Source organism: Triturus cristatus, chromosome 3_1, assembly GCF_964204655.1.
Source record: "Triturus cristatus chromosome 3_1, aTriCri1.1, whole genome shotgun sequence".
Taxonomy (NCBI): Eukaryota; Metazoa; Chordata; class Amphibia; order Caudata; family Salamandridae; genus Triturus; species Triturus cristatus.
In genome coordinates, this window is record NC_140583.1 from 692178618 (window position 1) to 692204491 (window position 25874).

Below are 25874 nucleotides of genomic sequence, written 5' to 3' on the forward strand. Positions count from 1 at the left end.
ATTAAAGACAATAAAATTCAAACACGATTATATCGTAAAGAAACAGCAGGAAATTCAACATTACATAGCTCCAGTGCCCATCCACAACACTTGATCAACAGCATCCCCTACGGGGAAATGCTAAGGTTAAGGAGGATTAATAGTGATATAATGTCTTTAAAACAAGCACAGAAGGAGGCCAAAAACAGATTCCTAGTCAGGGGCTACTCAATGAAAAGAATAGAGGGGGCAATAAAGAAATCCATGAATATGAAGAGACTTGATTTAATAAAACCTAAAATAAAGGAACATCAGACATCATTGAAAAGCAATGTCTGTGATAGAAAAAATGAGTTAGAGGAATTTCGCATAATCATGGATTACAGCAAACAACATAAGGAGTTACGTAACATCATTACAAGTAACTGGCCCCTGATTCTAAGTGACCCAGTACTAGGACAGACATTACCACACAGAATATCCATTACTTACAAAAGAGGCACATCAATGAGAGAAAGACTAGTGACAACAACTCCTGAATTAATTGAAACTTGCAGGTGGCTCAAATCTCACAATGGATTTTAAAGGTGCAAAACATGCAAGGCGTGCCAATTGGGCATAAATAAAACATCATACACAACGCCATTCAGTCAGCATGAGATTAAAATCAACAAGTTACTTACTTGCAAAACAGAATATGTTGTATACGTCCTAATGTGTCCATGTGGGCTACAATACATTGGTAGTACTATGCTACAAGCCCACAAACGGATTTTACAACATATCAGGGCCATCAATAACCATGATAATACATATCCTGTAGCTAGGCACTTTCGTGAATATCACAACTCTAGGAGTCAGGAATTGAAATTTTATCTAATCGACTCAGTACCCCCAAGCAGACGTGGTGGTAATAGAGAAGCCAAACTGAGAAAGTTAGATACACAATATATCCTTGAGATGAACTCAAAGGCCCCAGGGGGTCTTAATATCACGGAAGACTTATATACTTGTATATAACATCCTCATCCATATTTAACAGACTGGAATTTACATACACACACAAAAAAACTAAGAAATGCCTTAGCACATTAGGTTGATGGCTTTACATGACTTTTTAGACAATACTGTATATGTTTTATATATTTATATATACATATTTATTTATTTATATATTAATATATTTATTGTACCACATCTGAAGGACAGGTGCTCCACAGGACAACCTAATCAAGATCTATGTTCAAGGACATATATTTAACTGCAATTCACATATGAAATGACTTCAAACTCAATAAGTCTCACCCAGTTATTTCGATCTTCACAAATGAACAAAAGGGAGATCCAATTAACAATACAGACACAAAATAGCTGTGAAAACTACAAGATAATGATAAAGAAAATGACGGGTAACACAATAACAGTATTTTATTTATATATTATTTTCTTGCACATTTTTGCACATTTATGCACAATTTGCACATCAAGGTTACAAGGCACAAACCGAATATCCACAGCATGACCAAACACCATGTCAGAGAAGTAAAAAATGTGAAATAATGACCTGAGTACTATGAATCAGTAGTCTTATTTAGCAAAGTCATGCACTAGTCCTCCTTGCATTTAAGCAAATACTAAAACTCTAATTTTAGATCAGTAATCAAAATAAATAATGGAGAGGCAATAGGAAATTGAAGTCTGCAATTCTTATATAACTTCTATTGTGACATATGGGTGGAAAAAAACTACAAACTGCTGGGATAATGAGGAAAACATTTATGACCCATTAACATATTGGGATTAATGACTGTTTGGTTCTAAAAGATAAAAAATGCATTTAAGCAAAAAAATTATTATCGAAAAGTATGAGTCATCATGCATATGTATATATATATATATATATGTTTCCTCTATGTCTATGAACACGTGCAAACCTTGTACCTATCACAAAGCACAATGTCACTTTAAATAATGCAAATGATGTTAAGAATGTTACCATGTGACCAAGACTCTGAGGACTTGAAACGCGTAATGGCGGAGACATCCACAAAATAAATATCTAATTTGCTCTAAGTATGCGGTCCGTGTCCGTGTGTGGCTAAACAAAGCAGAGACGCTGCAGTTTTTGTAATATATATATATATATTACCTACTGGCGGTCGCCAGTAGGTAGTTATAGTTAGGACCCCTTTTCCATAGGAAAACCTCAACATTCTATTTTGAATAACTTTGGCGCCGGTCGATGAATCCTCGCGAATTTCTCAAAATAGGTGGGGCGCTACGCTCCGCTCCTACCCTGAAAGTCTCGGGGGGATTCGTCAAGCGGGGGCTGAGATAAAAGGGGGGTCCCAAAACGCGTTTTTCCCATGCATTTTTCCATAGGACCTTTAGAACGAGCTACAGCCCGAACGGCTGAACAGAATTACTAGAAATTTGGCAGAGAGGTAGTCCCTAGGTCAAGGAAGTGCCTTTTGTAGGTTTGGTGTAAATCTGTTCAGTAGATTCTGAGAAAATAGCCTTTAAATCAATATATATATCTGAGCCCGCTTACGGTACGCTTACCGTACGCTTACCGTAAGCGTACGGTGGCGTGCGCGAGCGCGATTCTGATTGGCTCTTAGATCTTAGTAAACATTCGAATCGGCCGAAACCAGGAAGCGGCGGCCGCCATTTTGTCTCTCGCACTGAGTGTTGTTTATCAAACAAGATGGCCAAAAACATGTTACGGGGCTGTTTTGACAACTCCCTCCCACATAGTCATGTTGAGGGAGTCCCCAAACATCCCCCAAGAGCAAAAACGGTTTTATTTTTTTTTCGGCAATTTCGCCGAGTACGCTTACCGTACGCTTACCGTAAGCGTACGGTAAAAAAAAAAAAAAAAAAAAAACACTATCCACACTTACCCCACCCCCTGTGCTTTTGGTGGCCGTAGGCCACCAAATGTACAGGGCTTATTAATAGGTAAAAAAAACTAAATTTTGGCAACATGAAATTATAAAATCGAAATAAAAAAAACACTATCCACATTGACCCCACCCCCTGTGCTTTTGGTGGCCGAAGGCCACCAAATGTACAGGGCTTATTAAAGTTGATAAAAACCGTGCACGGAACGAACTGCGTTAAGTGGGCGCGCACGCCTCGAATGGCGTAAAGTAACTTAGCATTTAAAAAACCGTACAAATTCACTGAAAAAACCATAGGTTTCACACACGTTATAGTTAGGAATTAGCATTTAAAAAACCTTGCAAATTCACTGAAAAAACCATAGGTTTCACACATGTTATAGTTAGCGGAAATTTTACTGATAAAAAACCAGTGAAATTGCCCCGTTATAGTTAGTGCTGGCAACTATAACTCACGCGACCGCAATCTTCTGCTGATGACATATGTGTCTTTATGAAAAAAAAAAAATATTTGTAATATATGTATAGCTAAAAATGTATGGAAGAAGACATGGGCAAATAAGTGTCTAAATACAGTATTAGCATCAGCAGAAGATTGCGGTCGCGTGAGTTATAGTTGCCAGCACTAACTATAACGGGGCAATTTCACTGGTTTTTTATCAGTAAAATTTCCGCTAACTATAACATGTGTGAAACCTATGGTTTTTTCATATATATATATATATATATATATATATATATATATATATATATATATATATATATTCAGTGAAAAAAACCATAGGTTTCACACATGTTATAGTTAGCTGGACATTTTACTGATAAAAAACCATTGAAATTCCCCCGTTATAGTTAGTGCAGGCAACTATAACTCACGCGACCGCAATCCTCTGCTGATGCTAATACTGTATTTAGACACTTATTTGCCCATGTCTTCTTCCATTAAATTTTAGCTATACATATATTACAAATATTTTTTTTCATAAAGACACATATGTCATCAGCAGAGGATTGCGGTCGCGTGAGTTATAGTTGCCTGCACTAACTATAATGGGGGAATTTCATTGGTTTTTTACGAGTGAAATGTACAGCTAACTATAACTTGTGTGAAACCTATGGTTTTTTCAGTGAATATATATATATATACATACATATATATATATATATATATATATAATACATATCTGTGAGCGGTGCGGCCCCTCCTCCTGGGCTGTTCTCGGCCCCAGGGACTGCCACCTCCTCGGGGTAAGCCCTAAAAGAAGACAGGAGGGTGGCTGCGATGCCCCCCTCCTGGAGTCATACATGGCCTTGGGGACCGCTACCCACCCAGGGCCGGCTCAAGCAATGTTCCGGGGTGTCCACCCTTGGGACATTGCAGTTTGCTATGGCTTGGTGGGAGCACTGCTCTCGCCAAGCCATAGCAAACACTCTGCTTTCAACAAGTGAGAGCAGAAAATGCTCTAAGTTGCTGATAGTAGCGCATATCTGTTTCCCTGCCCGCTGTCAATCAAGCAGGGAAACAGGCATTGCTTTCACATACAGGGAGCTGCACATTAGTGTGAGAAGTTGGCCTGGTATATGCTGTCCACTAGGTATAGTGGGCACCTTGCACCTGTCCAAACAACCCCTTATTGATGATAGGTTAAAGACAACCTTTAATGAAAGCTATCCTAGTAGTAACTATGGATAGCAGCCTTCAGGCTAAGTCTTGAAGGAATGTAAAGCAGCTTGTTTTACCAGTCTATAATCTTTTGAGTCACAAAATGAAAGTAGACCACACCAGGTATATATATAAAATATATGTATTTATTACTAAACACACCTCTCTAGTCTCTTTATGAGGCTAGAGGCCAAAGCAGATAAGTTACACTTCAAATAAACAGTAAAGTAGCACAAAATATACGTTAGGCCCTAGGGGCGAGCCAAACCATATACTGAAATAGTGGTATAAGAACCATGACTTAACTAGACACAAGGCCTAGAGCCTGTAGAATCACTGGGACCCCAAGGAACCACCCAAGGTAGTGACACAGGGGACCCACGGGGGCCGTGTGCAGTGTGAGAACACAGCTGCGAGCTCTCGTTAGCTTCTGTGAGGAAAGTCGCGGTTACATTTTTAAAGATTAGGGACACTTAGAGATGAACTAGGACCAAACCCTTTTGGACGTAGACAGTTCTAGGGTCAGCACCCACGGGAGCACCGAAGTACTCGTGTTACCTCACCCAGGGAAGCCCGGTGCATAGGTGTCAAATGGTGTCAGATCGCGTTGTCGTTTTCATTGGAAGCTGGCGAAGAAGTGCTGCTGCCGGGAAGATGCGAAGTGTCCGAGGAGATCCAAGCCTTGATCAAAGATGTGAAGAACCTGAAAGCACAGGGGACAGAGTCTTGGTCACTTGCCAGTGACCAGGGGCACGATAAACGAATGCCCACCGATGTCAGGTGTTTCAGGTGAAGAAGGTGAAGCTTGATTCTTCAGCCACGAGGACCAGGAGACGTTGAGGATAACCAGGAGCTGGACTCGAGCTGTCCCACAAAGGATGTTGAGTCCTGCAGCGTCGGTGCCCAGATTGGACACATCAAGCCTTGGCAACAGCAACCCACGCAGAAGGAGAAAGATGCTTCGGTGCGGACCAGCAAGGTCTGAGGGACTCCCCCAGCAGGGAGGAGTGTGGGCACATCTGGAGCAACCAAGGAAGCCCAAGGAAAGTCAGGTACCTTCACAGGGACCCACCAGTCAACGGTCCAGGGATTGCGAAGGGACCTCGAGAGGAATCACAAAATGGCGGCCCACGGGTTACTCGGGGTGACTAGGCTGACAATCTTTGGTGGATTCTCTGCTTGGGGTCTGGGCTACAAGTAACCCAATGCACAGCCTTCGGAGACGTCGAGAAGCTGATGCACTTGCAAATGTGCACGGTGTCCAGGGGTTATGGTTCCACGGTACCCACGGGGGCTGCGGGTCTCAGCTTTGTTGGGGACTCCTTTCGGCCTCTGGAAAGTCTGGAAGTCCACCTCTGGGGTTGCAAAGTCTTCAGCGTCCGGCGGGAGCTTCGGAGATGCAGACCGGACAGATGCGTCTTTGGTGCCTCCTTTACTCCTTTACTCCAAGGGAGATTCTTCAGTCATCTGGCATTGAACAGATCATCGAAGTTCCAGGATTCAGTTTCAGAGTTTCGTCTAGGGATATCTAAAGTTCTGGTTACAGAGGTTCCTTCTTTATACCCAAGGAAGAGGTCGGACTAACTCAGGGGACCCGCCTATGGGAGGGTTTGGAAAGAGGGGTGGTTACACCCATTTCCTTTGTCCAGTTTCACACCAGAGCAGGGGCAGGTAGCCCCCAGGACCGTTTTTTAATTGGACTATGCACAGGGACACCAAATGTGCCCCCAGTGCAGATTTAAAAGCATTCTTGGAGTGCTCCCACCCAGCCCCAATACACTAAAGCCTGTCTGGGAGGTAGTAACACCTCCCTGTGACAGGAAACCTATTGTTCAGGCCTCCCCTGCCGGAGTTTCAGTCAGCAGCAGGAGGCTAGACTCGTGTCTGTGGGAGTAGCATCCATTTTGTGATGCCAGAGCTCTTTGGAGTTAGCACCAGGTAGCCCGGTGCTGTCATATATCTCCCTCTAAAAGGGTGGGATCATAATACTACACCAATTACTGGTGTGGGGGTATGATTCCAAGGTGTTTGACACCAAACACGACATGTTTACATGCAGCCATTCCAAAGTTAGCATTTACCGCTAGGTTATAATGCACTTCAGAGTATATGGTCAGGCTGCACCACAAACAACCCCGGAGAATAGATTCCGAAGGCTGCAGGGGGCCTCTGCTCATGCAGGGGCACCCCCTCATATAAAAACCAAGCACCCTGCTTTTAGGATTGGTAAGGCCTGCCATAGGGGTGACTGATAGATTTATATGTGTGTGCTATGGGGAGATATAGATTACCTACATCTCAGTAAGGTGTGCATGCACCACCTTACCCAGGCTGCAGTAGCAGACCAGTGGTGTCATTTTGGATGCTTTCCCAGGGGTGGCATAATACATGCTGCAGCCCCTGGTAGGCCTCTGGGGTACCTATGCCCTTGGTACATAGGGTACCATATACTAGGGACTTATAAGGGTACCCCAGAATCCAATCTGGAGTGTACCTAAGGTACAGGGAATCCATTTTAAAGAGAAAGCAGAGAGTCTGGGACCCTGAATAGCAGGATCCCAGTCCACCTAAGTCAAAAACCAGCAAAACACCAGGAAAAAAGTGGAGACAACCATGCAGTCAGATTCCACCTTCCTACAATCAGCATATTAGCAGCTCCCTGGGTCTCAAAGCAATGGTGGCACCCGCAGTTGGTGGGGAACCGGCAGGGACTGCGGGGTCCTTGAGGCTCCCCATGGTCCCCAATGTTCCAAACGTGGGTGCCCTGTGTGGGACCAGGGCACACACACTAGAGGCCAGGCACCTGGGAATGGGGTCCCCGGGACAGAAATCGCCTGGGATGGATGCCGCACAGCCCCCCCTCTCTTGTATTTTTTAAAATAAAAATGAAAAGAGAGAGGCAATAAAAATTGCCCAGTAGGGAAGGGCCGCTTGCCACCTCCATTTTGATTATAAAAACAAATGAAAAAGCCGGGTCCCAGGATTGGGGCCCAGGAGGATGGCTGTTTGGCGTGGTTTTTAAAAGGTGGAGGCCCTGGGGTCTCCGGGGCCCAAATTGGTCCAGCAAAGGGGTGCCACACATCCCCCTTCCTAAAAAAGAGGAAAAAAAAGCCAGTTACTCGCTGGAGGCCCTGCCTCCTTTCTCTACCACTCTGCAAACGCTCCTCCTGGCGCGCTGCTATTTCGGGGCTGAAGTCCCCGTTTGCAGTAAACTAACTGTGTGGGTCTTACTGGAGGTAACAGGAGGGCTAGTTGGCCCCCAAGGACCCTCAAGAGCCAAGGGGACTTAATCCCCCAACTAGTAGTGCACCAGGAGGCACGTTTGCAGAGTGGTGGAGAAAGGGAGCGTGGCAACCGGAAACTCTCTCAGCAAACCCAACAGAAGGGTAGTTGGCCCGAAGGACCCTCAATAGACAAGGGGACTTTGTCCCCCTACTAGTAGTGCACCAAGAGGTGCGTTTACACAGTGGTGGAGAAAGGGAAGTTGACTCCTACTAGTTCTCAACAATCCTTCTGTGTGAGACTTACTGGAGGTAACAGGAGGGGTATTTGACCCCCAAGGATGTCCATTGGTGCCAACTACCCCTTCTGTTATCTCCAATAAGTCCCACACAGCAGAATTGCTATAAGTTCTTTGGAGGCCACGCCCTCTTTCTCCACAACTGTGCAAATGGGACTCGTGGTGCACTACTGGTTGGGGGATGCAGTCCACTTTACTCCTGAGGGACCTTGGTGACCAGGAAACCCTCCTGGTACCTCCTCTAAGTCCTACATAGCGGGTATCCTGAGAGCTGGTTGGAGGCCCAGCCCCCTTTTTCCACAACTCTGCAAACACGACTACTAGTTAAAAACCATAGAAATTCACTAAATATAACAAAGGTTACAAGGATGTTATAGTTAGGAATTAGCATTTAAAAAACCTTGGAAATTCACTGAACAAAACAAAGGTCACAGAGATGTTATTGTTAGGAAATGGATTTTAAAAAACCTTAGAAATTTTCTGAAAAAACAAAGGTTACAGAGACGTATAGTTAGGCTCAGGTTTTACTTGTATAAAACCAGAGAAATTTAGCAGTTATAGCTGAATCTAAGCGAACAATTATTCGGGCACCCGCATTTCACTGCTTATGACCTCACATATTACGCCACTCATGACATGGTCAGTGACATCACTGATGACATCACTGATGACATCTCAAATGACATCCCTGCCTGAGCCAGAACGCCAATAAGGATAATCACCCTATAATGTTGACACTACGCTCTAAGCCTGCCCCTTCAATTAACTATCAATTTAGCAGGCCTGGATGTTCAACTTATGCTAGAAGGTAACCAAACAGAACACCTCACTTGAGAATATCAAAACAGCAAAGCTATTCCAGGAGATGCAAATAAACAGGATGCAGATCTGGACTAATCCAATCATATATTGATTGCAGCTATGCATTCAAACTGCAATGCTATGCAAATTTTGTCATCAATTACAAAAGCTAACACACTGGCTTACAGCCAACAAGCAGAGGTCTTCTGTGCATCCAAACCACTGCTACCAGTCTCCCCAACACACACACATACACAACCGGGCAACCATAAGGGCACCCTAAACCCTCACTTGCTTACACACATTTTGTGCATTCTGTGTTCTGCACCCATTCTTTGTTAATAGTGAAGCCAGGAGCTCCTTATCTGTGTGAGCTATTAAAGAAGATTTCAATGCCAAGGAGATGATCTAATAAAAAGATATGTTTGAAGCATTTGCGTTGGTTGATCAAATTGTACATTACTTGTTCCATCACTATTGTGTTTCAAAGTTTAGTTTACGATCTAATTAAAGTCGGATGATCAAAGTTTTTCCAGTCTAAATGGTTCACGAGGAACCTTGTCATTTTAATCATGTTTTTCGCTCTTCTCTTTAAGGCCATGTAGAATTACATCCAGAGTGTCCCGGATAGGGCAACTAATCTTCCCAAAATGTCTCCGCTAACGATAGAAAGTGGAGCCATTTATGTTTAAGTATATTTCCTGTTGGCATTATGGGGGCAGCGTACATTAGTTTATATCCATGTTTTCTTTGTATAACACTTTCTTAGTTACCTTCTATATCGTCCCATAACTTTTTCAATTCTTTGTCTGTTACGTCCCTCTTTAGGGTTCTCTCCCACATCTTTTGGAATCCTCACCTTCCTTTCTTTTTGACAGCCTTTAGCAGTTTCTATATGGTTGGAATAATGAACTTATATTCTGGGCACCTCAATATGTAGTTTTCAAAATGTGTAAGGTCTGTTTTTGTTCCCACTTTTATAGAAGAAGACAATGCCATTCTTAGTTATGCTTAAGTTAATCTGTAGCTGTGTGTAGAATATTATGAATAACTCCAGATGCAGGTTTCAAATAAAGAAGAGTGAAGTTTATTGTAGAGGTAAATGAGATCCCATCCACCTTGTCCAATCAGTCAGGTACAACTGACTTCTCCCCACACTAGTGTGTTCCATTGCCATGGAGCTTCTCCAACAATAACAACTCTACTGTACATTTCTCTTAAAGTGGTACTACAGGTATTTACAAGGTCCATCCATAAACAGCATGAATATTACTACACATCTTCCTCTTTCTAAAAGAAGCATTACATAAGAAAACAAAACTTAAACCTTAACATAATCATTGAGTTTTGATGGAGGCTTTACGATCCTTTTACTCTTTTCTCTCAAAGGCATAGAAACGGAGTTATCAACTGACGTAAGATTGGTTTCACCTATATTCTTGTTTTCTCCAACTTTTCTAACCACAACCACTCTATTTAGATTCCAGACCCTAGAGTCTTCAGTCTTGATAGCATTGGAAAAAACTTTTTTAACTTTGTGAGCAACTTTAAACATTTCAGAAGACTGCCGTCCAGGAGGGGCACTAATCATTACTAAGTCACCTACATTAACAACAGTCCTTTTTACAGCCTTCTTGTTATCAAACCACGTCTTGCAATCAACGATTTTGTCTGCCTCCCGCTTCCTCCATGATTCTGAACAAAGCTCAACTCTGTCACTCTTCCCCACCTTTTCATTAACCCAGAAAGGCGTGACAAAAGTATTGGGATGCCTCTTTTTTAGAAGTAGGAAAGGTGTATTTCCTGTGGTTGCATGAGGTGTAACTCTATACATTTCTACCACTTGTTGTACCCCCTCCTTCCAATCTAGATTGTTCTGTTTGGATATAGAGATTGACTCTTTAAGAACTCTAACAAACCTTTCCACCATTCCATTACTCTCGGGATGGTACAGAGAGCAGCGTTTATGTTTAATAGCACACTTCTCTAGAAAGTCCCCCATTTCTTTAGAAACAAATTGCACTCCATTATCTGTGAGGAGGTAACCCGGGAGACCCTCTCTAGTGAACACTTCCTTGAGGAAAGCTATAACATGTTTGGAGTCAATGCTTTTCGTGATTTTTATTTCGGGCCAGCGTGAAAATAAATCAATAAGGACAAACAAATAGACCTCACCCTCATTACTTTTGACAGGTCCCAAAATATCAAGAGCTAGTTCCTCCCAAGGTGATTTTGGTCTATCCCTTATAACCATAGGTTGCACCCTTGGTTTGAAACATTTCTCACTTAACGTGCACGGAATGCATTCTCGCACCAGTCTCTCAATATCTAGGTCCATGCCAGCTCACCAATAGTTGAACCTAATACTTTCTTTAGTTTTGGAGCTGCCTTGGTGCCCTTGATGAGCTAAGGTAATTAGCTCTTCGCGCAGACATTTCGGGGGAATCAATCTAGTGCCACGGAATACAAATCCGTCAGATATGGATAACTCATTCCTTACATTCCAATATTTCTCAGAGACACCTTGATTTTTCTTGACCCAACCATTTTTAATAAAGGAGGACAACTCAAGAAGTTCTCCGTCCACTTTACTCTCATCTCTCCACTTATCCTCTTTAATGCTACCACTCTCTATGGCACACACCCATTCCAACTCCTCTTCTTCTTCTAGATCATCATAGCCATCATCCTGTTAGGCCAACCTTGACAAAGCATCAGCAGTATAATTACGTACTCCCGGCAGGTATTCTTCCTTGAAATTGTATCCTTGTAAGTCAACAATCCATCTTGAAATTCTGCTGGATAGTTCCTTTACTATTAAAAACTTCTACCAAAGGCTTGTGGTCAGTATGAACCACACACTCAATACCCCACAAAAAATTCTTTAGTTTGTTCATTGCCCAATGAACAGCTAGTGCTTCTTTCTCTATCACAGAGTAGCGGGATTCGGCTCCTCTAAGACTCCTTTATAGGAAAAGAATGGCCTCTGTTTTACCCCCACTTTCTTGTTGTAGCACAGCACCCAAACCGATCATGCTAGCGTCTGTTACCAACACAGATTTGGCTGCAGGATCAAAGCTTCCTAATCTGGGAGTCTTTTTTAGATATTCCTGCATCACGTTCCTTACTCCAAACAAATTCCACCCCTTTGCAAAGAAGGGTACGCATGTGGACACACTTTTCAGCAAACCCTTTAACAAACTTGCTGTAATACTCAGCCATTCCCAAAAATTTCATGAGGTCCTCTCTATTTTTCGGTGAGTCCAAATTTTCTATGGATTTCACTAAGTCACTCTTAGGTTGTATACTCTTGCCAGAAATGGTGTGTCCCAGATAATCGATAGATGACTTCCTAAACTTGCATTTATCTATCCTGACGGTGAGATTATGTAAACTAAATCTCTGCAACACCTCTTTAACTCTCACATCATGCTCCACTTCATCTTTCCCAAAAATTAAAACATCATCTTGGTAAATTTTGACACCTCTCTGATCCTTTAAAACCCGCTCCAGAGCTCTCTGAAAAACCGACGCTGCGGAGACAAGCCCGAAGGGTAGGCGCCTGAATCTGAATGTTCCAAAAGGAGTGATAAAAGAGGTGTAGTCCTTAGACCTCTCTTCTAACTTAATTTGGTGGTAAGCCGACTTAAAGTCGACTGTGGAAAATACTTTTGCTCCTTTTAGTAGCATGAGCATGTCAGCAATCTTTGGAAGGGAATATCTGTCAACAACCACCTGTTTATTAAGTTCTCTGAGGTCAATGCATAAACGGAGACTTCCGTCCGATTTTCGGGCAGCCACCACCGGAGCCAACCACTGAGTTCCTTCTACCTCTTCTATTATACCTTCAGACTTTAATTTCTCTAATTGATTTTTCATCTCTTCTCTGACAGACAAAGGAACACCCCGCACCTTGCTTGTAAAAAAAAAATTAGATGTTGGGATCTCCTTTAAAAATTTAAGTTCCTCATAAATTGAAGAAAAAAAATAAGTTGAGTGGAGCCTTCACTTCTCAGCATCCCATGTTCGTCACCAGTGTAGAATATTATGAATAACTCCAGATGCAGGTTTCAAATAAAGAAGAGTGAAGTTTATTGTAGAGGTAAATGAGATCCCATCCACCTTGTCCAATCAGTCAGGTACAACTGACTTCTCCCCACACTAGTGTGTTCCATTGCCATGGAGCTTCTCCAACAATAACAACTCTACTGTACATTTCTCTTAAAGTGGTACTACAGGTATTTACAAGGTACATCCATAAACAGCATGACCATTACTACACTGTAATCTTAAATTGTTACATTGTGGAAAAACTTAAATGCCTTCCTTCATGAACAGATCTCCCAAAATTAAGCACTGCCCTTTCCTCCAGTTCCAAAATACCTGTCCCCCCATTCTTGATGTGAACTCCTATTCAGTACATCCCAGGTTTTCATGATTGTGCTTACTATGTCACTCACATATGTGTTTCTGGATCTACATTTTTTAGGCAGCTAAATAACATCAAAGAGTGGCCTCCACATATCAATCCAGTCTATGAACACCCAATTTTTAAAACCTTTTTCCTGCATGATAGAGGCTTTATGTAGTCCTAAACGCCCAGCTTGAAATTGTCTCCATAGATATGGAATTCCCAAGCCCCCTCTGGTTCTGGGCACCATCAATATCCCTTGATACTCTAGTCCTTTTAAAATTCCGCATAAAGACTTCAATCATTTTCTACAGGGTAACTATCCCCTTCCTCAAGATGGGGATCAGCAGAGCCTGAACTACATTGAGAAGCCACAGCAAGGCATTCATATTATATTAACTTTAGCTAGTCTACACATCCATGAAAGCAGGAGAGTGCTCCATCTGGTTAACTCTAAAGCTATGTCACTCTTCAGCTTCGACCAATTAGCCTCTACCATCTTTGATAGGGAGGGTGTAATATTTATTCCTAAATATCTTATATAATGGCTAGCCTACCTAAAGAGAAAGGGCTTGATTCACAAAGGTAAACTGAGATGAAAGTCTAACTTTACGACTTTCGGGGACCGATCGTAAAGTTCAACTTTTGGTATTCACAAAGGGCATGTGAATACCAAAAGTCGTAAAGTTAGACTTTCTTCTCAGTTTACTTTTGTAAATCGGGCCCTCAGTATTCACAAAGGGTATTTACAGGTAGTAAAGTTTGACCAAACCTTAAGTTGAACTGAGACAAACTTCTAGCTTTACTACTTGGAAATGCCCTTTGTGAATACCAAAAGCCGTAAAGTTACACTTTCGTCTTAGTTTACCTTTGTGAATCAAGCCCAAAGGCTTTGAGCAGCCTAGCAGCTTCTTCCTGGTCAGATTTATTATTTTGAATTTTTCCTTGTTGATTGTAAACTCTACTATCTGTTTATAACATTCCAAATGTTAATTAACGACTACCATTGACTCTTGCAGGTGGCTCAGCATCAATAGGGCATCATCCACAAAGAGGCAGAGCTTGGATTGATAAAAGTGGGCACCTCTGCCTTGTCCCCCTCTGCATTCTCACTTTGCCCGAACGACCCCATTGATCATCATTCTCACCGTTGGTTCCTTATAATTAGCAAATATGCATATGTGTCTACAAGTCCCATTTTACCAAGTGGTCAAATGCCTTTTTGACATCTAGTGTGACCATTATTGCTGGGATCTTCTTCCCACAAACTTATTCTATAAAGTGGGTAACTTCTCTGATGTTATTTTGTGTCTATCTAAATCACACAAACCCTGATTGATCTGCCTTGATGAGAACTGAGAGATATGTACCAATCTCATTCTCAAGCACCTTTGTAAAAATCTTGACGTCCAGATTTCAACGAGAAATATTTTTTAGACTTATAATCCCTGGTATCCTTTCTCAGTTTTGGAACTAAAGTAATGTCGGAGTCATGCTTGGAGTAACCCCACCCAAAATAATTTAAGACAGCATCAATTGTGAGATTACCATTCCTCCCATTGCTTGGTAGAGTGCAGTCATGCAGCTGTTGGTTCCAAGTGCCTTGCCCTGCTTTAAAAACATTATTGCTGCTGTTACCTCTTCAGTCTCTAAGGGCCTGCAGTGAGTATCCCTTTGTTTCTACATCAGTCTGGGAAGTTTTTCATTATGTGTATATTGGACTCCTGCCAACTGATCCTTCCCTCTGCAGGCATGCAACATTTGATAAAACTGCATAACTGCCTCTACTTTATCTGTTTAATCTGTCAGCAGTGAACCCTGAGAATACCAGACTTCTGCAATGTTTACACTATTGATCTTGACCTTTAATTGTAAGGCAAAAAGCCTGTCTCTTTTATGTCTTTTACCGGAACATTTTTGTTGTATGCTCAGCAAAATATGTTCATTTTTGCTAGTGGCAAGTACAGTCATCTATCCTCTTAGTCCGTTGATCTTTCTCACTATTCCTGCTGTAATCTACAGTTTATTAAGTCTTTCCTCAGTCCTCAATTCACTAAGGATTTTCTCTGTTTCTAATTGTCTTCTCCTTATGTTGCGTGCATGTAGAGATATCAGAGTACCACTGAAGAAAGCTTTCATTGCATCCCAATTTATCAAAAGTGAAGTGCTGTCTTCCTCATGGATAGCAAGGAAGGCCTGTATCTGAGCGAGAATTTCCTGAAGGTTGACCAAATATCTCAATAAATAGTCCTTACATCACAACTTCCCTTACACCCTCTCGTTCTTTTCCACTTCCCAAAGTAGGTTAACGTGTGTGGATCGCTAGTGTAAGGATACTCAATTCCACCAAAAGTTTCCTCCCTATCACCTTTTTGTTTACAGATAATCAGTTCTTGTTTTTAAGCCCTCTGCATGGCTGAGAAGGAGTAGTCTCTCTCTTACTCATATGTCTTTCACCAGGTGTCGATTAGTCCCAGATCTTACACAACAGATTTCAAATATTTTTTAAATGCTCTTTATGTGTCTCTTTGGGGGCTTCAGTCTTCTAGCTCTCAATTTCAAAGCAAATTGAAATCTTCCTGACTATCGTTTCTCTATTTTAAACAGTGATGAAACTCCTTCTAAAGGGCCCACAGACAATCTTTTTAGCCTTTGTTTGGAGCATAAATATTGTTGTTGTATCTGTGGAAATGCCTCTGACTGCCACAGTGGTGAGAGTGGAAGGGGGTGTATGTTTGTTCTCTAACAGCTGTATCAGGCCATAGGCCATCCTGGGAGAGGTCTGCTCGTGCCACCCTCGTGCTTTCCGGCTGTTAATGCATTACGAGGGGGTGAGACAGGGCCCTATTCATCCCTTTAGACTTGGCAAACTCATGCTCCAGAGTGGTATGGGCCTTTTAGGACTCAGCAGGTACCTTTAGTGGCAGAATGTAGTGAGTGAACCTGCATGTATAGTACCTGCATGTTAGAATCCGGGGTCTCTGGTTGGCGCAGGTATGCACTTGCGACAAACAGGGACCCTTTCCTCTAAGTCAGGGCAAAGGATTACTCTTGAAAAATAACCCCTGCTCACCCTCTAGGTAACGTGGCGCGAGCAGTCAGGCTAGATTCCAGAGGGCCTGAGGTTAAGCATTTAGGGTGTCCCACAATAACCACCAACCCACCACACAGAGACACAAGACTGTAATTGTAAAAATATAACTCTTTATATAATTTCTTCAAGCAGGCTTCAGTTACAGTCTTTACTTTTAAATAAGGTTCCAGTTACTTGTGCAGAATGTTCAAGTATGCCACAGTTCTTTAAAAAGGTCAACTTGGGTGCAATCTGCACCTTTTGGGGGTCTGTGTGCTTCGAAGGGCCTTCCGTACGTGTCGTACCGGCGTTGGTATGCTTCCTGCGTGAGCAAGTGTACTGGGACTGAAGCCGTACGGGCCGTATCGTCGTAGGTACGCTTTGTACGAGGCTGGTACGTCTCTTGCTACTCCTCACGCTTCCCGCGTGAGTAGCGTATGGGGATTTCAAGCCGTACGGGCCGTACCATCGTAGGTACGCTTCGCACGGTGCTGGACGTTCCTTTCAATTGCTCACGCTTCCGGCATGAGCAAGCGTACGGGGACGCTCCGTACAGAGCCGTACGGGCCGTACAGTTGACGGGACGGGGCGCACAGTACCTCAGATCTTGGTGGGGAGTTCGGGGCGGCTTCAGCAGTCCTCTGAGGGGCGTCCCACGTCGCGGATGCAGTCTTCTTTCACAGAGGACCACGGTGCTTGGGGAGGGCATCTCGGGACTTCCACAGCTCGCCTCGAGGGGGAAGCAGGAGGGGCGGCTCGGGGGTGATTTTCAGCGCGCTGCGCTGTCGGCATCAGCCAGAAGGGATAAACTTGCGTGTCGTTGCTCCTCACGGTGGTCTCTACGGCTCGGGGCCACAGAGGCTCGAGGTTTGGATGCAGGCAGTCTTTCCTCACGTTGCGAGATCCGGCTCGAGGGGGCAGCAGCTCACTTTGATCAGGCCAGGCAGGGCAGGCCGTCACGGTGCTCACGGCAGCACAGTCGGGTGGAGGTCGCGGTTCTCGGAGAGATGGGGGCACACAGGTTCTCTGGGGTCAGCACTCGCAAATCACCAGTCGCAGCTTCCTTTCTTCCAGGGAAGGGTAGCGCCCACTGTTCCTGGGGCGCAGCTCAGGGGGCAAGTTCACAAGCAAGCCCTTGGAGATTGTTCACACAGCACAAGTTGATTTAAAAGTCTCTCTCAGTCTTTTCCTCTCCTTCTTGCAGCAAGGCACCCACCACAGGCCAGTCTCTCAGGCTAGAGACAGTACTCCTCCATGCAGCTTTCCCAGGTCCTTCTCTTCAGGCAGAGTTTCTTCTTGGCGTAAACAGGATCTGATTTCTTAGGAGCAGGGCTCCTTCTTTTATACACAGTTTCTTTTGTTCTTTGTCGCCAGGGGGCCTGTGCCTGGCTCAGTCCGGTTTTGGAGCACTTTGTTGTGGAGACTCTGCTCTTTCCTTTCAATGCACAGGGCAGAGACATCAGCCGCTCCACAGGGGGCAGAGCCAGCATTGTGGTGGCAGAGCACAGGTCTATTCAGAGTCAAGGTGTACTCCTCCTACCCATCCTGGTGTAATCTCTCTACCCACCACCTGGCAGCCAGCCTGTCTCCTGGAATTCCCCAGCCCTGCCCCTCATTGAAACTAGGCAGCACACACACACAAAGCAGAGGCAGACTGAAATGGCTAAGTAAGTAAATACTAACTTTCTAAAAGTAGTATTTACAAACACAGGATATTAAAATAAACTTTACCAAAAGAAGTATTTTATTATTCTGAGTTCAGGTATACTAAACTTGACTTTCTACCATGCTCTCTGAGTCCGCTGGGATTATAGAGTGTAATAATTCCAGCAGCCCATTCTGGCCTATGGAGAGCGGGTAGCCTTCAATAGTGAAAAACAAAAATGGTTGTAATTCACTATTAGGACATGCCACACACATCAGGGCATGTCCTACCTTATGCCTACAATGCACCCTGCCCTTGGGCCTACCATAGGTGTGACTAATATGCAGTTAAGGGAAGGTTTAGGGACTGGCAAGTAGGTGCACTTGCGCAGTCAGCATGACAGTACCAGACTGCACGCAGGTTCTGCAATGGCAGACCTAGACACATTTTACTAGTCCGCTTCTGTGGGTGGCACAATCAGTGCTGCAAGCCCACCAGCAGCATTTGTATTTAAAAGCCCTGACACTCCTGGTGCACTTTACTAGGGGCTGATAGTAAACCAAATAAGCCAAACATGGACACCAATCAATGTATACCCTTTTCATAGGGAGCACTTGCACTGTGGCACTGATTAGCAGTGGCACAGTGCCCTGAGCAGCTAACACCAACAAAACACATGAGGCACATCAGCAAAAAGTGGAAGGGAGACTCACGCCAAGGTGCCAGGTCTAACACTGCATTTAACTGCTATATTGTTGTGCTCAGAACCCTCCTATTCCTAACCTACTATGCTATGAACCCCTATAGTGCTGGGGAAGACTAACAGCAAACAGACCAAACTGCACTTTGATACTTGCAAGGGCTTGTGAACTCTTGATGCTGAGCCTGATGTGGCTGCAGGACAATCCTCGATGCCGGACCAGGTGGGGGAGGAGGACATTGATGTAAAAATCCTCCTCCAAGCTATGCAGGGCAGCCTGATTTCCATAGGATCCAAAATGGACACATTTTGCATAGGCTGAAGAAACTTGATGCTAGCCTTCAGGAGGCAGAACAGCGCATCTCAAACACAGAGGATATGGTGGATGTGAAAATTGAATCCCTCCTAAATATGAAAAAGGTACTTAAGGTGATTGTGGCAAAAAATGAGGATCTAGAAGTACAATTGCAATGAAATAACATTTGAATGTTTTAGAGTGCCTGAATCAGCTAACACTGGCAGGATGGAGGAGTATGTAGAAAAGATGCAAGTAGTGCTGTTCGGAGCGGATGTGTTTTAGCAGCTGCTTGTCTTTGAAAGAGCTCACCGATCTCTGGCTTTGGGCATCAGCTAGGCCCATCATTGCCCACCTCCTGAATTTTCAGGATTGGGACACCACCCTGTGCATGGCCAGGGGAAAACATACATTGTACTTTGACGAAAATACTGTGAGACTGCAGATCTTCTATCAGGGAAAACACTAAATATTTCACACCCCACAGCATGCTATGGACTGTCCATTGTCAGATCCGGACTGAGGAGTGCACAATGGGGCCGGGCCTTTAAGGCATTGGTGTAGTCTGTGGTACTCCAGCAGCTGATGGCCCTGACAGTGGGCCCCCCATTGCTTGTATATATATATATATATGTCCACAGATTTGCACCAGCAAATGCAGATGGACTTCAAAGACCAGCGTGCTTTGTAAACAGTATGGGAGGCACACCTGAGGCCAAACAAAAGGTTTAAAGCGCGCAGGGGATTTGCAGTCAGGGGCATGTGATTTCCGGACGTCAGTGATGGCCTCTGAGGAAGGAGGTTAATGTACTCTGAAACGCGTAAGGACACAGGATCACAATACGGAATCGGAAGCTGTCTGTTTTTGAAAATAAAGGATGTCTCCTTCTTGCTGTGGTGTGCGGCCTCAATTTGCTGGTGCAAATCTGTGGACATTTGATACGGCGGCTCCAGGCCGTAGAGGGATCGCACCATCCGAAGCAACAGTGTGGATGCAGACGGGGGGAAGCTTCTCCCCGTAAATGACACAGCAAGTTTTAATTTAACAGACATTATCTGATTCTGGGGCCCAATGGAGGGCTTTTAATATAATTCCTGAAAATAATCACGACTTTCGGACCCACTGGAGGGTGTAATCATGCAGAATGGACTTCAAAGACCAGCGTGCTTTGTAAACAGTATGGGGGGCACACCTGAGGCCAATCAAAAGGTTTAAAGCGCGCAGGGGATTTGCAGTCAGGGGCATGTGATTTCCGGACGTCAGTGATGGCCTCTGAGGAAGGAGGTTAATGTACTCTGAAACGCGTAAGGCCACAGGATCACAATACGGAATCGGAAGCTGTCTGTTTTTGAAAATAAAGGATGTCTCCTTCTTGCTGTGGTGTGCGGCCTCAATTTGCTGGTGCAAATCTGTGGACATATATATATATATATATATATTCACTGACCATGTCATGAGTGATGTAATATGTGACGTCATCAGCAGTGCATTGCGGGGGCGCACATTATAGTTAGCTGAACTAACTATAATGGGGGAATTTCTAGGGTTTTGTACGAGGGAAATGTCCAGCTAACTATAACACCCCTGAAACCTATGGTTTTTTCAGTGAATTTCTAAGGTTTTTTAAATGCCAATTCCTAACTATAACGTGCATGAAACCTATGAATTTTTCACTGAATTTCAAAAGTTTTTTAAATGCTAATTTCTATCTATAATTTATCACTAAAGCTATGATGTTTAATGATTTTCATTGGATTTCAAAATTTTTCAATTTCAGTGTGTCAATTCCTTTAATTATGCTTTTTAAAAATTCATTTTTATCACCTTTTTTTACATATTTTTTTAATTAATTCTTTTAAAAATTAAAAAATATTATTTGTTTTTATTGGGGTTTTTTTTAAAAAAAATTGTTAATGTTTTAAAATATATTTTTATATATTTTTAAAATATTTGTAAAACTATATTTTCAAAATTTTATTTTCTATTTTTGTTTTCAGTTTTTTGGGGATCCGCGCACCCTTCACAACCCGTATGGGACAGCATCCGCGTATGGTATGCGTTGGGTACTTTTTTAGTGCGTGAATACAATGCGACCAGTACGCGACTCCAAACCTATACGCGACACGTACGATGCACGTTACGCGATACTTGCGCGCTTCTGCGATGCATCATATGCGTGCAAGATGCGGTAGGTGCGCGAATCCCGCGACATATTTAACATTTAAAAAAGATATATATATGTATTTTATGTGAATATTAATTGAACACAAACTCTAAACTACTCATAAAAGTAATATATTTTGACATTTAATCCTATATTCTATTTTAATTCAATTTCGCGGATGCGCGCAGTGTGCGTGCTGCGTAAGCGCACGGTGCGCGGATTCCATGTGACCTGAAAAAAAGAGATTTGATTGGTTCATTACACTTTCTGTTCTAACTATTGAAATACCCCACCCATTTCAATCATTCTTCTTTGGAGGAGCATCTCTTTGCAGAGAAAAAGCTTTTTTGGACTAAGTTTACACTTCGCTCTAACTTTTTTTCTAACAAAACAATGGCTTCAGGGCAGCAGACATCTCCTGGATCTCCTCATTCATCTGAGGATGAATTTTTGGAAGAGCCACCACGCACACCACGTTTTTTATATGTGGTGTGGAAATTTTTCATGTATCCAGAGGGGCAAACAAAAACCAATGCCACCTTGGTCACTTGCAAGATCTGCCAGAGAGTGCTGTCTCGTGGGGATCCAAATAAGAAATATTCATGCGGAATGGCGAGCATGATGAAGCATCTGAGGACCCTTCATCCAGTAAATCTTGCTCGGGAGGAATTCCGAAGGATGAGAGTCGCTCCTTCTCCTACGGATTCATCAGTGCCAAGCACTTCAAGAGTGCATCCATCTGCACAAAATGTATGTGTAGAACGTAAATTACTGAATGAATGCATTAATAGCGTATGGTGAATGCAATAGTGCAGAACTATGAGGAAGTGCTGCAGCATCACACAGTAACCTCTTTAACTGCAGTGTGCTGTAGTACTTCCGAAGCACAGGGATGCAACATATGTACATAAATTTGTTGCACATCTATACTTCTCTCTGCACGGCTGCATAACCCCTTCCACGTGCGGCAAATTATGCCGCGGTGCGAGGGGGGGCGGGGCTGGGCATGGCGCCCAGGTACTCAGGACAGCTCCCGGCCGTCATGAATCATGGTGGGCGTGTGCTCATGACGGCTGGGAGCCATCCGAACTCCACCCACTGATTAATTCACCCGCACAGGCGGGGAATTAGCTGTACGTGGGCGGAGCGGCAATGGTCGGACAGCTCCCGACCATAATGAGCACACGACTACCGTGACTCATGACGGCTGGGAGCCATCCTGAGCACGGAAGTGGTTAAATTGCAGCCATGTGGTGACACAGGCACCCTTGCACCATAGTGGAAGGATATCTGTCTCATGTGCTGTTTGTTTTTGTGCAGAAAGACACACCTTCATGCACAAAAACAATCAATAATCGCACTTTTCTCTTTCAATGTATGCTGAACATTTTAGCATGTATTGAAGATTTAAAAATGAGGAGAAAAAAAAACTATTCTTCTTGTTGTGCTTTCGTACACCAATTAGAGAATGGTGCAGCATTCACACACATATCGAGATTTATGATTTCTGATAAATCTAGAGATGTGTCTTGTTCTATGAGTATTCAGTGCAATCATGCACAACAACACTTATAGAACAACCTTTCAACGCAAAGTGGTGTGAATGATGAGGTTGTATTCACATGGTGTAGAAAAAGTACACAGAGCGCCTTTTCCTCTATTTGTAAATATGAATGAGTGTCTTGCGCAATAAATATGTTTCAAAAAGTGACATATTTCTGTTTTAAAATTGCTTTCGAATGATAGAAGGTAAGCACTGAGTTTTGTCTGCAAAGATGCTCAAAGAAGAATGATTGAAATGATTGTGGTCCTTCGATAGGTACAATGGGAAGTATGACGAATCACTCAAATCTGTTTTTTTGCAGGTCACATAATATCCGGTAACAGAGAGATTTCAAAACTACATCGGTATAAACAGTGTTTTAAAAAAATTGTTCAATCTTTGTAGGTTCTTGCAGATCTGCCCAGTCTGCATATTTATATTTACTTAAACTTACCTTCATAGTAATAGAAAGTAAAAATGATATACATTTTTTTCAGATTTTATTTACAATAAAAATTGATGTAAACTGCTTATTTTAGAATTAGGATCTGTAAAGAAAAGAAAAAATAGTTATAATATGTAATAATACATTTTATTCAACACAGCATAATTTCAACAAAGTAATTTGTTTGCCTTTTTTGCTGTTCTCAGAATATATTGAATTTCACTAGAAATAGTGATTTCAATCGTACTCATCACTTAACAGTGGGCAAAAAAAAACAATCAAAAAGATTGTTTAAAAAAATCCAACATGCTATTCTCAGTAAAATACCACAAGATCCAAATCACACATATATAAAATGCTTATGGCTAACAAAATTTTATAAGTTTAACTTACAAAAACTGTAAATGTTGTCGCTTAAAAATATTCACCGAGTCAATGAGCACAAAAAAGTCCATAATTCAAACATATACCTTTCCTTGAGGCCAAATGGTATTTTTGCACTCGTTTTTATGTACATTGTCCAATGATATTCCTATTAAATGATAATAATAAATTTCTCAGAGAGTGGATTATCTTCCTAAAATTTTGACTTTAAAAATATTAGGTAGGAATTTGGTAATTCCCTAGGCAAACGTTGTTTGAAAACCAACTGGGAATCATTACAAAGTGTCCAGCCTTTGTCACATTTTAGATAGGCAGTGTAATGTCCAGATGTGGTGGAAGGACCATCATGGAAAATTATTGCAATTGCTACAAAAGTCCTTCCTGATATTGATACTTGTGTTGCTGCAAATTGCTTTATTAAAGTATCCAATTTTCTTCCATCAGCTGTACAATGTTGCATCATTAAAATTATGTATTGTCCATATTTTCTTAAAAATAATGTGGATATCATTTCTGATTTACATTGGCTACACTCCATGTTTTGATTTGCACCTTTAACTAATTTATTAAAAGAAACTGATTTACAGTCTGATAATGTTAAATACAGAAATCTTTCAGTGTCTACATTAGTGGAACATGTATACATGCAATTTTCACAATGATGTTCCCATTTGTAAGAAAGGCCAAAGATATTTTCTATTTCTTCACCTTCATTTTCAAAAATGGTAAGCATATACATTAAAAATTCCTGAGCATCTTGTTGGATATTTTGTGTAAATTGTGTAGAACCAGAACACACATCCAAAAGATTACGAACATCTGAAACAGATTGTATTTTACTTGTATCTGTTGTCAATTTTTCAAAAACAGAATGCAACAGACAACAAAATCTTGGTTGCCGATTCTGCATAATTTGTTCTTGCAAACCTTCAAGATAAAAAACAACATTTACCACTACATTAGCATAGCAGTTGACACCTGAACTATTTTCAAACTGATAACCAACAACCTCTTCAACAGTGTCCAATTTCTTTTTACTTGCAATCACAACATTATCTTGTTCTATTGCCTTCTCAACACCTTCAGAACAGATACTCTCAAACCTTCTTTTTCGACTAACCACACGCTTTTCAAATACAGGATATTGACCTAAATTTGGAGCATACACCCTTCTTAACCTATTATACTCTTTTACACAGTTTGCATCTGCAGTAACCTTTGTCTCATCAAAATCAATCAAAAACAAACCAGATAATTTTCTGACTCGCGACAAAGCAACATATGCCATACCCTCTTTAAATACAGTAGATCCAATGTTCAACAATGCACTGTCTACACTTAACCCTTGAGATTTATGAATAGTCACTGCATATGCCAGAGAAAATGGAAATTGTTTCCTACGGACATATAAATCTTTAACAAGCAAAAAACTAACTGAACAACGACCAATTTCTTTAACTTCTGATCAAATTTAATTTTTAAAAATTCAATTCCTTTTTTTTTCTGATAATTAACAAAATCTACCACTTTACCCATTGCGCTATTAACTAACCCTTTTTCTACATCCAAATTTCACCTTAAAATTACCCGACAGTTTACACATGCATACAGTGTCTTTTCTAAACCAGCTGTTTTAGATATTTTTTTTTCTAAAGAATCCAGTTTTGTTTTCAACTTTCCCGTTAAAATAATAGTGATTCCTTCATGCACTATTTTATCAATGCCTTCAATTTTTATAATTTCTTCATTTCCCAGTTTCAATAGTTCTTCATTGAATATGGAACACTCACGCAGTGTTGGCATTAAACAGATCACTGATTTATTTTCAACAATTTTAATGTACACTTTTGCAGGAACTACATTTTCATTTGGAAAGACATTTCAAAGTAATCGACTTTCTAAAGCTTGTTTGGCATGTTTTGTAAGAATTCCAATTCTTATATCTTGAAGAATACTTCCATATTCAGCATCATTTGCCTGTTGCATATTTGTTGTCAGTTCTTTGTATTCAAAATTAGTCCAAATGTTCACATTACCAACACTACCAAGAGACTTTCTGGTATCTTCATGTGCAAGTGTTTTAAATACCGGTTGTCCTTTTACCGGAGTCAGTTGCAATAGATCTCCAAAAACTATGACGTGTTTTCCTCCAAATAAGCACGTCATACTCTGTTTTAAGAATTTGTTGCATTCTTCAATGCACAAAGGCAAGCATCAAGTTTGAGACCATGCTCACCTCATCAATAATGAGAAGTTTCATTTTCTTCAAGACTCTTGAAACTTCACAACAAGCTTCTCCAGATAGCTTGTGGTATTCCAATTTGTTCTCATGCTCTACTGGTAGCAT

The 25874-nt window shown here is 42.0% G+C and overlaps 1 protein-coding gene across 1 annotated transcript in view; it reads left to right on the forward strand.

The window, feature by feature from the left end:
• The window catches only part of LOC146860809 (sperm-specific sodium:proton exchanger-like), a 5538638-nt gene that overhangs the window by 3325288 nt on the left and 2187476 nt on the right, over nt 1-25874 (forward strand). The window lies entirely within an intron of this gene.